Below are 17,154 nucleotides of genomic sequence, written 5' to 3'. Positions count from 1 at the left end.
TATGTTGGTATCATTTGCTGTGCAAACTCCAAAAGTAAGTTTTTAATACTGTGAATACTGGCAGAAAATAAACAGTAAACTCTCATAATAGACTACTCTCACCAAAAGTGAAATTTAAATTTGCTTTCTGACTATTTGCATCCCAAAGCTCATTGAACGAGTTATGTTTACCTGACTGGGGAACAGAAGTGATTTATGGGGCCAATCTCAATTGAGCAACAATGCTTGGCCTTTGAATAGCAACCCTTAGTTAAAAGAAAATTTGTAAATAATTCACTGAGTAATTTTGGATAATGAATGACTGAATCTGAGAGAATTGCAATCTGTTCATCAATATTCCTTGAAAAGAGAGAGGTGAAACTTATGCATCATGAAATGTATTAAGTGACCATGATTTGCTCCACTTAAAACCATATTCTAACCTTAATCCCATATTTTGGGACTAGATTGTGACACGGACTATGTATCATGGAAGGGAGTAAGACCTCCTGTTATATCCTCACGTGGAATTCTTGAACCTTGGGTTCGGGTGCGCAGGAATCAGAGGGTTGCATGTCTGCTTAATGCCTCCCTGGAGCAGTTGGGTGGGGAAGGTGCAGGGTGGGGCCACAGAATGTGGGAGGACTATGCCCCCTCACCCACCCATCCACAGTAGCTGGCCAGCATGAATCAGTGTGAGGGGTGTTTGTCACTTGCTGCGGAGGTAGGCCATCAACAAATAATTCCCTATAGAGCAAGGAAGAATTGTGCCTCAGAGGTGCATCTGAATCACCATTGCCATTTATACACCACCTTTGCCTTGGGGCTGTGCCTAAAGGCACTAAGTATCTTATAATTTTCCATAACTTACATGACTGGGTTGTATAAAATGGTTGTCACACAATTAACAGTAATGAGGCAGGGCTGTGTGTTCACTTAACTACATGCTGTGTTTAATATCATTCCACGGGCTCTAAGTGAATATCTCTTTCACCTGGCACTCCCACACCTATTAAATGTCCAGTCTGAACAGATAGAACTGCATGATTTAGAACATAAGAACAGCCATCCTGGGTCAGACCGATGGTCCATCTAGCCCAATATCCTGTCTTCCAACAGTGGCTGGTGTTGAGAGAAATGAACGGAACCAGACAATTATTGAGTGATCCACTCCCTGTGGTCCAGTCCCAGCTTCTGTCAGTTTAGGGACACCCAGAGCATGGGGTTGTGCCCCTACCATCTTGGCTAATACCTGTTGCTGGGCCTATCCTCCATGAACTTATCTAATTCTTTTTTGAACCTGATTATACTTTTGGCCTTCACAACAACCTCTGGCAATGAGTTCCACAGATTGACTGTGCGTTGTGCCAAGAAATACTTCCTTACATTTGTTTTAAACCAGCTGCATATTAATTTTGTTGGGTGACCCCTGGTTCTTTGGGAATTTTATTAGATGAATACCCAGCATTTTGACTCTCAATTATCCAGCCAAACGCCACGGCAGCCCGGAACGTATGTATTTATTAGAACTACTACAGTAATTAAAGAGACACTTCTCATTTTTCTTTTCTCCTAATGCCCTTGCTTGGACAAACAGCAAGGGCATTAGGAGAAAAGAAAAAAGAGAAGTGCAGGATTAATGCATGAGTTGAATGTGTTTTGGAAATGTGTACTGTGGACTGTTTTTAAAAATGATTTTTGGGTGTCCAGATTGACATATGTTTAGAAGGGCCTGATTTTCACATACTGGGTGCTCAGCACTTTCTGAATTTCAAGCCCATTATGGGGTCAGGTTAGGCACCCAAAATCACTCGTCACTTTTGAAAATGTAGGCCTGTTAGTTTGATTTTGTTTAAGATGTCTTCAATTCGAAGCTTCATTAGGGAAGGTGGGAGAAAGTTTGCCAATAATTGAATGTTAAATACGAATATTTTCAGGAAGTTAAAGAGCAGAAAATGATTAAATATTCCTCCTGAAGAGCTGTGAATCCAAACTCAACTTCATCGTACTACTTAGACTGAAAGTGACTAAAAACCAACTATGAACAAAGAAGAAACAGATCTCTTTCCTTGTCCAAATTGAGAAATGCAAAAAGTAGTTTTCCCCCCAATTAATGCTGTTTGTTTAAACTGGCTTTCTTAAATTCTCTCAATTTGCATAATCTAAAACCTGTTTGTTAGCTTTTTGGTTATGGTTTTTTCCAGCTAGTTGTCACCCCTGTCCCCACTTTACCTTCTCTGGTACCTATTGTAGTAAAAACTACTGGGTTGCTGATCCAAGCATTTTCCATCCATCATTTGCCAAAATAAGACACTTATTCTTGGAACAGCTCTGCTGTCCTTCATCAAAATGCAAACCTGCTCCTTTCTGACTCAAAGGCAAGACAAGAGCGACCACATAGGGATTTAACCATGGTTTGGCACCTCTGAGCATATGGGTTATTGTAATATCCTAACCCTGCTCCCTGCAGTTCAGCCCTGTGAAAAAGGTCACATTCCAAATAGGAATAGGTTTCAGAGTAGCAGTCGTGTTAGTCTGTATCTGCAAAAAGAACAGGAGTACTTGTGGCACCTTAGAGACTAACAAATTTATTTGAGCATAAGCTTTCGTGAACTACAGCTCACTTCATCGGATGCATGCAGTGGAAAATACAGTGGGGAGATTTATATACATAGAGAACATGAAACAATGGATGTTACCATACACACTGTAACAAGAGTGATCAGGTAAGGTGAGCTATTACCAGCAGGAGAGCGGGGAGGAGGGAACCTTTTGTAGTGATAATCAAGGTGGGCCAGTTCCAGCAGTTGACAAGAACCTCTGAGGAACGGTGGGGGGGAATAAACATGGGGAAATAGTTTTACTTTGTGTAATGACACATCCACTCCCAGTCTCTATTCAAGCCTAAGTTAATTGTATCCAGTTCACAAATTAATTCCAATTCAGCAGTCTCTCCTTGGAGTCCGTTTTTGAAGGTTTTTTTGTTGAAGAATTGCCACTTTTAGGTCTGTAATCGAGTGACCAGAGAGATTGAAGTGTTCTCCAACTGGTTTTTGAATGTTATAACTCTTGATGTCTGATTTGTGTCCATTTATTCTTTTACGTAGTTTCTCCAGTAAAGGGAGATCTTTCTTAAAATGGTGTTTTTTCTATATATGAGAATGTCAGGTGAAACATATTGCAAACGTGATAGTCTAACTTATGTTCAGAATTGGAACTGTTTGGCTGTCAATCAGGATTAAGGTAAGAAGGTCTGACAAAACAGTTTTCTGACTTGTATTAATAGGTTTTAATCCCGCATGTTACCGTGTCCTGACATACCTGCATTGTATTCCTGGTTTGCTCGGCTGACAGGTTTCTATCAATCTATCCATCTTATTTAGCTGACCTGTTGCAGATTTATCATGAAACAGAAAATACATTTTCTCTTACTAAGATCCCCATGCCTATATGCAAATTCATGTCTATTCATGCTGATTGTTTCATGCCTCAAACCTACTTTTACTGCAGACCTTGAAGGAAACATGCATTCCTCATATGTACACAAAGATGCTATGTGCGTTTTCAGTTAATATTTTTCAGACCCAAACACTTTGCTGAATCAGGCTAGAATACTTAGCCCCTTCCAGATCAAACTCAGTGCAACATGAGCAACAACTCACTTGCACAAATAAGGGGTTAGATCCTCAGCTGGTATAAATCACATTGATTCTTGGTGCTACAACAGCCTACACAAATTGAGGATCTGGCTCAAAACCTGTAATGTATGGTAAAAGATTTAGGATACATAGTACTAAAATGCTTCCCAGGCAATATCCCATGATATCCCATTAGTAGTTATAGTAAGTCTGTCTTTTCAGGAATGTATTCCATAATGATCATGGCAATTCTTGCTTTCAACTGGAAAAGATAGAGAACACTTATATTAGGAATGGGAATTAGCCTGAGTAACATGCTAATTATTTACACTGCTATATTTGAAGTGTGTTAAGGTTGTTAGTAGCATTTTTCTTGCGTTTGGTAGCCATTCTGGGGCCACTTTCTCATCCTTTCTGAACCAAAGCATACGTGTGAATCAGTTTTGAAAGTAAAAAAATGAAAGTAACAATTGTGATTTTATAATGAACCACAAGAGGGGGGAGAGTGAACATAAATGAAAGGGCTCGACTTGAAGGAACATGAGGATTTATAACAAAATGAACGACTGTTAGATTTAAAACAATATTGTACTGGAGTTTGGTGTTACTACATCAAACAGTATTTGTTTGTGGAATGAAGACATTCAAAATAGTGGGGAAATCCTACTCTTTTTTGTGCTGTTTGTTTATAATCATGTCTCTCTGAGGTCAGTGGACAAACCACATTTCCTGTTTGCAAAATACCATGACAATCTATTAATCTCTTGCCTTACTGCCTTGATCTGAGAAAAATGTTAATTAATTGACAAAAACAGAGATCCATATGACCTGAATAATCACTAAAAAAAACCTCATGCTCTGCTTTTAAATTATTTTTTCCTGTTATGTAAAAGAGCTTTCTGCCTGTAATCTGGGGATTTCTTTCTGGTGTATTGATACCATGAAAACTAAATAACACTTCACTGAAGCCGACTTGGAGTATGACAGACAGTAGAATTTCTCATCCTTTATACAGTGGTTCTGACCTTTGTAAGAACCCCCTAACCCTGTATCTCTTCCACCTCACCTTAGGAGTTTTCACTTCTCTGTTTTCCTGCCAACTCTTTCTCTCCCTTTCTGTCCCCATTACTTTTTTCTCTTGTTTTATTTTACTTTTTGTGCTTTCCATTTTTATCCACTTTCCCTCTTCATCTTGCTTTTTGTGCCCCTCCCTGGGCCATTCCCCATTCCCCTACTCATAAGAAAGCTCAGTCCAGTTCAAGGGGTATCCGTTGGTTGCTCTGCGAACCCAGAACATACTCAGCTGGACTAAGTATTGCGAAAGCAGACACACTATATTTTGGCCAGCTACCTGCTCCCTGACCTGCTAGCCCTGGATGTGTTAGTGGCTCCTCTGACCAACTGGATTAGGGAGGAGAAGGGAAGGAAGGTGGATTTCAAGAAGCCATGAACTGCTTTCCCCACGCAGTGAAGGACTGGCGGGATTGGCAGCAAAGTAGCTTGGAAGCCATGCCATTACATATGCCATTCAGAACCTTACCACTGCTGTTTTGCACCTAATTAACACTGCCCAGATAGTCAGAGTGTTCCCCAGGGGGAGTACCGTTGTAATGTTGTTAGTTACAATTTTGCCCATCTTAATTTCAACCACTGTAGCTGACTGGCGCAGGAGGAAACATACAGCAAGAAATTATGAAGAAAGCCAAATTAGAAGAAATCAGAATGCTGATTACCATTGCCAATGGCAACATTATTGTATGCACAAGCTCTAATGGTGTTTCAGTGGTTACTAGAATGGTTACTAGAACAGTTACTAGAATAGTAGTGTAGCTCCATTGAGGTCAGTCAAATTATTCCCGATTTTCAACATGGTTCCACAGATGAAGTTTAGAAGGGATCATTGCGATCATTTGGTTTAACCTGCATAATGCAGGCCACAGCATTTCACTGAGTGATTCCTGCAGGAAACCAATAACTTTTGGGTGAGCTGGAGCATATCTTCTAGAGAGACATCTGATTTTGATTTAAAGACTTTAGGTGAGAAAGAATCCATCACATCCCTAAGTTCCTCCAGTGGTTAATTCCACGCAGTGTTTTTTTTTTAAATTGTGCCTCATTTCTATTCTGAATTGGCTAACTTCAGCTTCCAGCCCTGCAATCTTGTTATGCTTTTGCTAAATTATAGAGCCCTCTACTATCATAAACCCTCTCCCTATGTACATACTTGTGGATTGTGATTTTCAGCATAACTTCTAAGTCCCATTCAAAGTCTCTACTTTTCAGGATACAGCCCCCCATTCTGTACGTGAGAGTTACATTCTCTTTTTTCCTAGATTATGATTATCCATTTGGCTGTGTTAAAACACAAGGAGGGGAAAGCTACCCATGTGTCAATAGAAAAGCTACCATTGACTTCAATGGGATTTCACTCATGCTATTCAAATGAACCCAGCTTAACAAGTGATCCAGATCATTCTCTACAAATGATGAGTTCTTATCGCTTAACCAATTTTTCAATTATCTTCAAACTTTACCGGCAAAAAGTTTTTCTGCCAGACCTGTATGAAAAGAAAATCAGAGTCATTACAATTTTGTTACGAACTTGAACCTGAGGAATATGCTTCACCTTAGAATGTGGAGGTAGAACCTCATGTGATAGTCGAAATTTTGTTGTTAGAAATTTCCCATGAGTATGAGGCATTCCTTCTTTGAAGGTACAGCACACCTTCTCCATTACAGTGATGCAATGTGACAGTTGCTTGAAAGCTTGTTTCTCTCACCAACAGAAATTGGTCCAATAAAAGATATTACCTCACCCACCTCGTGAATCATATTCAGTGTTCTGTTTTCTATTTGTATATCTGTATATACAATTTTTTTCTTTCACCTAATTTAGAATATTGGTGTTAAAACAGCCTAAATAATCTGAAATGTTAATAATTACTAAATCTTAACTGAGTTTCTTAATCACAATAGTCAATTGCATGGGGGCTTTACAATGAAGTAATACTTGGTGACAGCTTTGCCTTTAGTTTGGGATCCAAAACTTCATTGTAAAGTCACCAACAAAGGCGACCATGGTCTCATATATAAAAATCAAAGTCCAACACAAGCTGAACCTATCAAGCTTATATTCACTAACTTTTATTTCATTTCTAGTACAGATTGGAGCATTCTTCCAGCATCAGGTAGGGAATATGGCATGAGGAAGTAGGCATGACAAAGTAGGGTGTCTTTTGGACACCCGTGCTGAATTCTTATATATTGATAATTTAAATGGTGCAGTGTTGTTAATGCTTGTGACTTTTTTTGGTGAGTTTCACAATAGCTGATGGTTTCCTCAAAGCCCCAGCTTCTGGGGTTATTTGAATATAAGGGAGCCTCATCTTTCATTTTAAAAATCTTCTAGACTTAATGGTTGCAGAGAGAAACTGTACAAAGGCCCCCCTCCAAACTAGAAAGCAAATAAAAAGAATACAACATTTAGTATATTTTTAAAAGCGCATGATTTTCAAACATACTCATGATTTGTCAGGGCCTAACTCATGAGTTTTGAATACTTGGGTCTGGCAATATTGATGTTATCAAAGTATCTCAGGCCATGATCATGTTCTCTGCTTCCATGAGTGGAGGAGATGTGCTTAGGTGGATTCTCCCCAGGGGAACACTGGTGCAGGGAGTGGATGTTTCTGCAACATTATTTCCTTCTTCTCATAACCAAGTGGAAACTCCTTTTCAGGAGCTCAGTGGTGAATGAACTCAAGGGTAGAACTGAGGACAGAAAGGATAGGAGCCATTCACTACAGTATTTCATTTCCCCCAGAGATATTGAATATTTTTGCTAAAGAAAATATTGTTTGAAGCAGCATTAATTTGGGCACAGAAATTGCAGCCACCTCAGGGAGGAGATTTTTTCAAAAGCTTGGGATGGCAGCTCAAGGGCAGCATCACATCTGCAAAGATCCCTCCCAACTTCTCCCCATCATGGGGAACTCCCCATCCTGGGGTCAACCTTATCGAACTTTCTCATGCTTTACGTTCTTCCCATGGGCATTTAGCAAGGGAGGGTTCAATTTAAATGCCCTTAGAATAATCGATAGTGTGATAATTTATTAATTGTGCACAACTGTAGGAGTAATTTCCAACATTGAGGAAAATATCTGAATAGGAGGTAGAATTAATAGTTTATCTCCACCGTAGAATTTTACACTTGCTTCTCATTATAGCTTTACTCTAGGGCTTGGGTACATTGGTTGACCGAGTAGGAGTTGCCAGACTTTCTATATAATGCTAATTAAATAGAAGACACAAAGCATGTTAAATAAGCCACAGATGCATTTTACAATATTTTTTGCAATTGATTGAATCTTCATAATAGTTATTGGGCAAGGCGGTCAAAATGTAAAACAACTAACCAAAAAGTAAAATGCCGAAAGTGATTTTACAGAGTAATTGTTAATGGTGCCCATAATAGTAGTAATAACATCTGGAGATGAAATACCTTATGAGCTATGCCTGTTCAAACTATTTGCTACAATAAAGCTGACAGTAAAACGCCATACTCTGAGTGCAGTTTAAAGAGACAGATCTTCGGAAGGTGTGAATTAGGGCTGCTCCATTGTAACAAGTGGAGCTACACCAAATTACACCAGCTGGAGATATGGCCCTTTTTTATCCCAAAGAATTGCTTGACCTAGCTGACTAGCTTGAAGGCAATGTTGTTTTTACATTTCTGCCATCTCTACAACATCGAGATACGGTGATGTGTTTCAAAGGAAATGTTCATATGTTTTTGAAGTCTTCCTTTTTTGTTTTGTTTACTGTCAGCTATTGGTTAGCAAAACACACAGAATGAATAGCACAGCTTATATTAAGTCTCTACCAACAAACAGAAATAGAAAAGCAACATTAGTTTATAAAGTGTACAGTGCTCGAACAGTGAGTTGGAATTCAGCTCTGGTTCTGGAAGGAGTAAGTTACTATTACAGTGATTTTACTGGTCTGGTACATTGCTGAAATGGATAGTAGTGACCTGAGAACTTTCAAGTTCCACATGGGACCTTAGGAAACTTTGAGTGCTTCCTCTTGTTGTCTTGATCTTTGGAAAAACCCTTAGGCAGGATGCTAGCAGCCTTAATCTATCTAATGTACATTTCCTAGCTTTTTATCAAACGATAAACATGAGGGGCCCTGAGACTCCAACTCTAAGAAACAAAACTAGAAAACCACAAATAGCATTTTTCATTCTCCCTGGAAAGAGCTGTAAAACCCTGAGTTAAATCCCTCTGCCAAAATGCTTTTACATGAACTTCACTTCCCAGTTCACTAGTTGTACTCAAGTTAATTAACAGCAGCACTCCCATCCTCAACTGCAGTTTCCAGGTTGTTCACTGAAGGGGGCATGACCACTCCAAAGACTGGATGCGGTTGTTTTGCAGCCCCGCAATGGAATGCATACTACAAATTGCAGTGGGGGCTCCAAAGTCTGGGGCATTTGAGCTGTGGCCTCTGAAACGATTCTTGGTATGGAAGATGGAAATACTACATTGTTAAAATAACAGTGGTGAATGAACTGGAGAGCTGGGATGAAGGCAGATGCATTTCACTTGGATTTTGTTTACTCTTTTTTTCCCCAAGAGGGGTGATGATTCTGGTGTGTGGGGCAGGACAAGGTGCAATGCATGTTTTTAGGGCATCTTTAAGTAGCAGTCAGAGCCGTCCCTTGGGTAAGGCGAATTGGGGCGACTGCTCTGGGGCCTGCGCTTTGGTAGACGTGCAGGTGAATGAGCCTCTGATGATGTGGCTGATGTGGTTGAGTCCTCCAATGGTGTTGCTAGAGTAGATATGGGGACAGAGTAGGCAACGAGATTTGCTACAGGGATTGGTTCCTGGGTTACTGTTTCTGTGGTGTGCTGTGGTGTGTATTCGCTTCAGGTAAGCGAGGACTGGCCTGCCTCCCAAGGTCTGGGAGAGTGAGGGATCGTTTTCCAGGATAGGTTATAGATCGTTGATAAAGTGCTGGAGAGGTTTTAGCTGGGGGCTGTACGTGATGGCCAGTGGTGTTCTGTTGTTTTCCTTTTTGGGCCTGTCCTGTAGTAGATGATTTCTGGGTACCCATCTCGCTCTGTCAGTCTGTTTCCTCACTTCCCCCAGGTGGGTATTGTAGTTTTAAGAATGCTTGATAAAGATCTTGTAGGTGTTTGTCCCTGTCTGTCTGAGGGATTGGAGCAAACTTGGTTGTATCTTAGGGCTTGGCTGTAGACAATGGCTCGTGTGATGTGTCCTGGATAAAAACTGGAGGCATGTAGGTAAGTTTAGTGGTCAGTAGGTTTACGGTGGTAGGGTGGTGTTTTTGACCATCACTTATTTGCACTGTACTGGCTAGGAAGTAGACTGGGCCAGGCTGAGGTTGATGGTGGGGTGGAAATTGTTGAAATCCATGTGGAATTCTTCAAGGGCCTCCTTCCCGTGGGTCCATATGATGATGTCATCAGTGTAGCACAAGTAGAGGAAGTGCACTAGGGGACGAGAGTTGAGGAAGCGTTGTTCTACGTCAGCCATAAAAATGTTGGCATACTGTAGGGCCATGCGGATACCCATAGCAGTGCCACTGACTTGAAGGTATAAGTTATCCCCAAATCTGAAATGGTTGTGAGTGAGGACAAAGTCACAAAGCTCAGCCACCAGGTGTGCCATGGCCTTATCAGGGATACTGTTCTTGACAGCTTGTAGTCCATCCTCGTGTGGAATATTGGTATAAAGAGCTTCTACATCCATGGTGGCTAGAATCATAGAATATCAGGGTTGGAAGGGACCTCAGGAGGTCATCTAGTCCAACCCCCTGCTCAAAGCAGGACCGATCCCTGACTAAATCATCCCAGCCAGGGCTTTGTCAAGCCTGACCTTAAAAACTTCTAGGGAAGGAGATTCCACCACTTCCCTAGGTAATGCATTCCAGTGTTTCACCACCCTCGTCGTGAAAAAGTTTTTCCTAATATCCAACTTAAATCTCCCCCACTGCAACTTGAGACCATTACTCTTTGTTCTGTCATCTGCTACCACTGAGAACAGTCTAGAGCCATCCTCTTTGGAACCCCCTTTCAAGTAGTTGAAAGCAGCTATCAAATCCCCCCTCATTCTTCTCTTCTGCAGACTAAACAATCCCAGTTCCCTCAGCCTCTCCTCATAAGTCATGTGTTCCAGTCCCCTAATAATTTTTGTTGCCCTCCACTGGACTCTTTCCAATTTTTCCACATCCTTCTTGTAGTGTGGGGCCCAAAACTGGACACAGTACTCCAGATGAGGCCTCACCAATGTCAAATAGAGGGGAATGATCACGTCCCTCGATCTGCCGGCAATGCCCCTACTTATACATCCCAAAATGTCATTGGTCTTCTTGGCAACAAGGGCACACTGTTGACTCATATCCAGCTTCTCGTCCACTGTAACCCGTAGGTCCTTTTCTGCAGAACTGCTGCCGAGCCATTCGGTCCCTAGTCTGTAGCGGTGCATTGGATTCTTCCGTCCTAAGTGCAGGACTCTGCACTTGTCCTTATTGAACCTCATCAGATTTCTTTTCGCCCAATCCTCCAATTTGTCTAGGTCCCTCTGTATCCTATCCCTACCCTCCAGCGTATCTACCACTCCTCCCAGTTTAGTGTCATCTGCAAACTTGCTGAGCGTGCCATCCACACCATCCTCCAGATCATTTATGAAGATATGGAACAAAACCGACCCCTGCGGCACTCCACTTGATACCGGCTGCCAACTAGACATGGAGCCATTGATCACTACCCGTTGAGCCCGACAATCTAGCCAGCATTCTATCCACCTTATAGTCCATTCATCCAGCCCATACTTCTTTAACTTGCTGGCAAGAATACTGTGGGAGACCATGTCAAAAGCTTTGCTAAAGTCAAGGAACAACACATCCACTGCTTTCCCTTCATCCACAGAGCCAGTTATCTCGTCATAGAAGGCAATTAGATTATTCAGGCATGACTTGCCCTTGGTGAATCCATGCTGACTGTTCCTGATCAATTTCCTCTCCTCTAAGTGCTTCAGAATTGATTCCTTGAGGACCTGCTCCATGATTTTCCAGGCACTGTGGTGAGGCTGACTGGCCTGTAGTTCCCAGGATCCTCCTCCTTCCCTTTTTTAAAGATTGGCACTACATTAGCCTTTTTCCAGTCATCTGAGACCTCCCCTGATCGCCATGAGTTTTCAAAGAAACGGCCAATGGCTCTGCAATCACATCCGCCAACTCCTTTAGCACTCTCGGATGCAACGCGTCCGGCCCCATGGACTTGTGCTCGTCCAGCGTTTCTAAATAGTCCCGAACCACTTCTTTCTCCACAAAGGGCTGGTCACCTCCTCCCCATGCTGTGCTGCCCAGTGCAGTAGTCTGGGAGCTGACCTTGTTCGTGAAGACAGAGGCAAAAAAAGCATTGAGTACATTAGCTTTTTCCACATCCTCTGTCACGAGGTTGCCTCCCTCATTCAGTAAGGGGCCCACACTTTCCTTGACTTTCTTCTTGTTGTTAACATACCTGAAGAAACCCTTCTTGTTACTCTTACCATCTCTTGCTAGCTGCAACTCCAGGTGTGATTTGGCTTTCCTGATTTCACTCTTGCAAGCCCGAGCAATATTTTTATACTCATCCCTGGTCATTTGTCCAATCTTCCACTTCTTGTAAGCTTCTTTTTTGTATTTAAGATCAGCAAGGATTTCACTGTTAAGCCAAGCTGGTCGCCTGCCATATTTACTATTCTTTCTACACATTGGGATGGTTTGTCCCTGTAACCTCAATAAGGATTCTTTAAAATACAGCCAGCTCTCCTGGACTCCTTTCCCCCTCATGTTATTCTCTCAGGGGATCTTGCCCATCAGTTCCCTGAGGGAGTCAAAGTCTGCTTTTCTGAAGTCTAGGGTCTGTATTCTGCTGCTCTCCTTTCTTCCTTGTGTTAGGATCCTGAACTCGACCATTTCATGGTCACTGCCTCCCAGGTTCCCATCCACTTTTGCTTCCCCTACTAATTCTTCCCGGTTTGTGAGCTCTGCCCCTAGTTGGTTCCTCCAGCACTTGCACCAGGAAATTGTCCCCTACATTTTCCAAAAACTTCCTGGATTGCCTGTGCATTGCTGTATTGCTCTCCTAGTAGATATCAGGGTGATTGAAGTCTCCCATGAGAACCAGGGCCTGCGATCTAGTAACTTCTGCAAGTTGCCGGAAGAAAGCCTCGTCCACCTCATCCCCCTGGTCTGGTGGTCTATAGTAGACTCCCACCATGACATCACCCTTGTTGCTCACACTTCTAAACTTAATCCAGAGACTCTCAGGTTTTTCTGCAGTTTCATACTTGAGCTCTGAACAGTCATACTGCTCCCTTACATACAGTGCAACTCTCCCACCTTTTCTGCCCTTCCTGAACAGCTTATATCCATCCATGACAACACTCCAGTCATGTGAGTTATCCCACCAAGTCTCTGTTATTCCAATCACATCATAATTCCTTGACTGTGCCAGGACTTCCATTTCTCCCTGCTTGTTTCCCAGGCTTCGTGCATTTGTATATAGGCACTTGAGGTAACCTGCTGATCGCTCCTCTTTCTCAGTATGAGGCAGGAGCCCTCCCCTCTCATGCGCTCCTGCTCGTGCTTCCTCCCAGTATCCCACTTCCCCACTTACCTCAGGGCTTTGGTCTCCTTCCCCCAGTGAACCTAGTTTAAAGCCCTCCTCACTAGGTTAGCCAGCCTGCTTGCGAAGATGCTCTTCCCTCTCTTCGTTCGGCTAGGATGGTGTCTTCTTGCATTCTGTTCACTCTTTGCTTCTAATTACATTTTTTTACTTTCTAACGTGGTCTTATGTGTACTGAGAAATAACAGTAACAAGAATGCATTTAATACCATGCCTGGTGTCTTGGCAGCAGAGCTTAGTACTCCACTGTGGGGAGTAGCAGGTTCAGCACCAACCCCAGAAGTCTTAGGACTTGGGCTGGCAGAGGGTGAATGTAATGCATAGACAATGAGCTCATTCTGCAAGTGGAATGTTCAGCTGCATTGATCTTACGGCACACCCAGCCTGCTAAGATTTTAGAGAGACACCGGCTCTGATCTGAAAGGAAATTGTGTGGCCATTGCCTGTCTTTCTGGTAGTTTAACTTGCAAATTTAATAACATTTAAAAAAAAACCCCCACAACTATACAGGAAGGCTGACACAGCTACACAGACACAAAGTAATTTCCTAGAAATGGCAAATACAATAAGCAAAACTCTAATCTCTCATCATGTAATTGTATTTTCAGGGAGTCAGCCAGCCTCAGTGGCTACATTGAGGTCAATTCTAAACTGTGTATTCTATATATGAGACATCCATTAATGAAGCATAAATTTCATTGGCAATCCAAGTGCCAAAATCAACTCTCTGGGATGCATGTTTTGTATCTGTAGTGGTATCTTATGGATCTGTTCCATAACTGAAACAGCAGGTTCCTGTAGACATAATAAGTGGTATGTATTTAGCAGAAAAGCATGGCCCCATGATCATGTTAAAGTAGCATAAATCTTCTGAATTGTAGCTAGCCGAAATTCTAAAGTTGAGGGAGTCTGAGAATGACAGATTAATAAAGGACACCGAAAAGATCATGTTAACAAAGCCAAGAATATATGGGCAAAACTAATATAATTCATTCCTATAGCCAAGGGTGAAATGAAAGCAGGGAACTATGAAGTTAGGGCTACACTTTGCAACAGCCCTAATTGGCTGAGGAGGACCAAATGGCAGTCCATTTAAGATCCCATCAATACTTCGCTTAGCTCAGTCATGGGAGTCAATGCAGAGCAACGGTAAGGTGCTATGTTCCAGAGCAAAGTATATTACTTCTGTACTGCTTCCAGCTTCTGTCAGCATAATACTAGGTTTAAAACTTTTTTCCAACGATTACAGATATTAAAAAACGGTTCAAAGAGCACCAGAGTCACCTATTACAGAACATTGTTATGAGCTTTGTTTTTTCATGAAGGTAGACAAAATGCTAGTCTACTTCTGAAGCTAAGCGTAGCTGTATCTTCTTTTTCAACATGAAAGTTTGGATTTGATTGGGTTTTACAACTGCACAGTCTGAAGAAAGAACAGATTTTGGACATTTTTATAGCCTGCAAAAGTTCCTGAAGACGTGTTTCAAAGTAGTAACCAATATAAAAGAAACTCTTAATGGATCAGAAACAGCCTTGTTTCACTTATGTTTCCATAGCAGTGCATGAGATTTCTGTATTCCTTGGCACTGGAAAATAACATCACTTTTTTTGAAAACACCAGAGCAAACTTCATAGGTGGCATAAATTGGAGCAATGCTGTTGGCTCCAAGCTGTTTTACGCTAATAAGTTTGACCACAGAAATTTATCTGTCATTTTAAACAAATATCTGCCAGAATTTTATTTAAACATGCTTGACACCTTTCAATTCAACTCAGTATGTAACAATAAATAAGGGCTACATTATGCTCCTAGGCATAGTGCATAGCAAAGGGTAGTGCATAATCTGCCCCAGAGTTGGCCCGGGAGACATTGCATCAGGGTCTGACGTCTATGGCCAGCAAGTGAGTTATGAGCAGATCCCGGGTTCCCTCCCCAATCTCTCCTCATTTGCCAGCTCCAGAAAGAGAATAAGTGGCCAGTAGTCCCAGTTACTCCTGTGTACCAAGACCCAAGGTTCAGGGAGCTTAAATAAGTGCAGTGGGAGTGTGGAAGGAACCTTGCACAGGTAACTAGTCGAAATCAGTCTTGTCTTGAATAAAGCCTTAAGTTTTATTCCGCATTAAGCAAGTAGTACAGTTTACTGCTATAAAAAGACACAAGGAATCAAAATGCAGGGTAAGCTATGTGGAAATGAAGCCCCGTTTCCAAGAGCCTTTAATTTTACGCTCCTTCTCCTCACAGAATGAATATTTTTCTTCTCTGCAGATAGAGGCCTTTCCCTTTCCTTGTGATAGGAAAGGGGGAGATTTTCAATGATCTTTTTAATTAAAATTATAGCTGTCTTTGGTTGATTTTATTTTAAAGTTTGCACAAGGTTTTAATTACAGAACTCACATTTAGATGCTGTTCACCACTTGAAAAATATAACACCCCTGCCCATCCTCCTAGTTGCCACATGTGTCAGAAAATATTCATAGTTTTAACAAAGGGCTAAATCAGCTCCTCCCATGATAAAAGGTGCAGGCTTGGGCTAAAGGTGAGGGATCCATCCCTGAGTTTCTTCACGTGGAGTGGTTGGGACTTTCTGCTGACCCCACCCCAAACCTGGAGGATTCTCTGATTCCTTGATGTCTCTCTTTCCGGGGGGGCCCTACTACAGAGTTGGATTTGTGGAATGGGTACTAGTCTTATGGAAATATCAGGAGGGGAAACAATGTGCATACCCAGCCCCTTCTCCCACCCCAAACAGGCTGCGTACCCCAATCCCCATCTATCTCCCACTCTTCTCTATGTAAATCGCAACCCTACAGAAGGAGGAAAAGGAAAACAGTGCAGCAGAGGTGGTGGAACCACTTCTGTGTATGAGAGATGTGAGGGTTCCCTCTGGACATAGATCAGTGGGGCACAACTTGGCACCACTGATTAAACTGTACCTCCCTGAACAGCACCACACATTAACGTGTTTACATGACATAAACTGGAAATGTCTTAATCTTTATCATGGAGTTTGTATGTAGCTATATAATCTAGGGGCCAGACTCTTAATTCCAGTGATACCACTCTCAATCAGAAGTAACTGTTAACTTCAGTGGCGTTACTCCCAATTTACCGCAGTGTGGGAGGAGGTATTGTTTCATATTCTCTGTGTGTATATAAAGTCTGCTGCAGTTTCCATGGTATGCATCCGATGAAGTGAGCTGTAGCTCACGAAAGCTCATGCTCAAATAAATTGGTTAGTCTCTAAGGTGCCACAAGTACTCCTTTTCTTTTTGCGAATACAGACTAACACGGCTGTTACTCTGAAACCTGGGATCAGAGTCTGGCCTATGGCATATAAGGAGAGTCCAATGCAGGACAAAATAGCTTAAAGGGAGAAATGAATGAATGGTGATGAAGAATAAAATTCTGGAGTGAAAGATCAGTGGAGGAAAATTTCACATGGTGTAGATATTAAATGTGAATATTCAAGATGGAAAAAGTATCTATTGGAATAAATTTTAATAAAGGAAAAAAGCCTTAATTTGCTAGTAGTTTAGGAACAGTAGATAGTTGATAGTTCTTAACTGGTGGAAACCCAAAATTTAAAGCCTTTTCTGTACCTTTTGGTCCTGCTTCCAAGCCCATTGAGATCAACAGGAGTCTTTCCATGGTCTTCGGTGGGCTTTGGACCAGGCCAATAATCGTCCTGTTGAAATGAGGTAGCCATTTACATGCAGGTTTATTATTTCCATTTTGCTGCATATAATAGTGTTACATACTGCAGGCTAGTCGTTTTTTTTTATTATTATTTAGAGTATTTAAAAAGAAGCAGATCCTGACTGCCATACTTGGAGACTGC

This window comes from Lepidochelys olivacea (genome assembly GCF_965140295.1).
Source record: "Lepidochelys olivacea isolate rLepOli2 genome assembly, chromosome: 6".
Lineage (NCBI taxonomy): Eukaryota > Metazoa > Chordata > Testudines > Cheloniidae > Lepidochelys > Lepidochelys olivacea.
Note: the sequence above shows the minus strand (reverse complement) of the source record.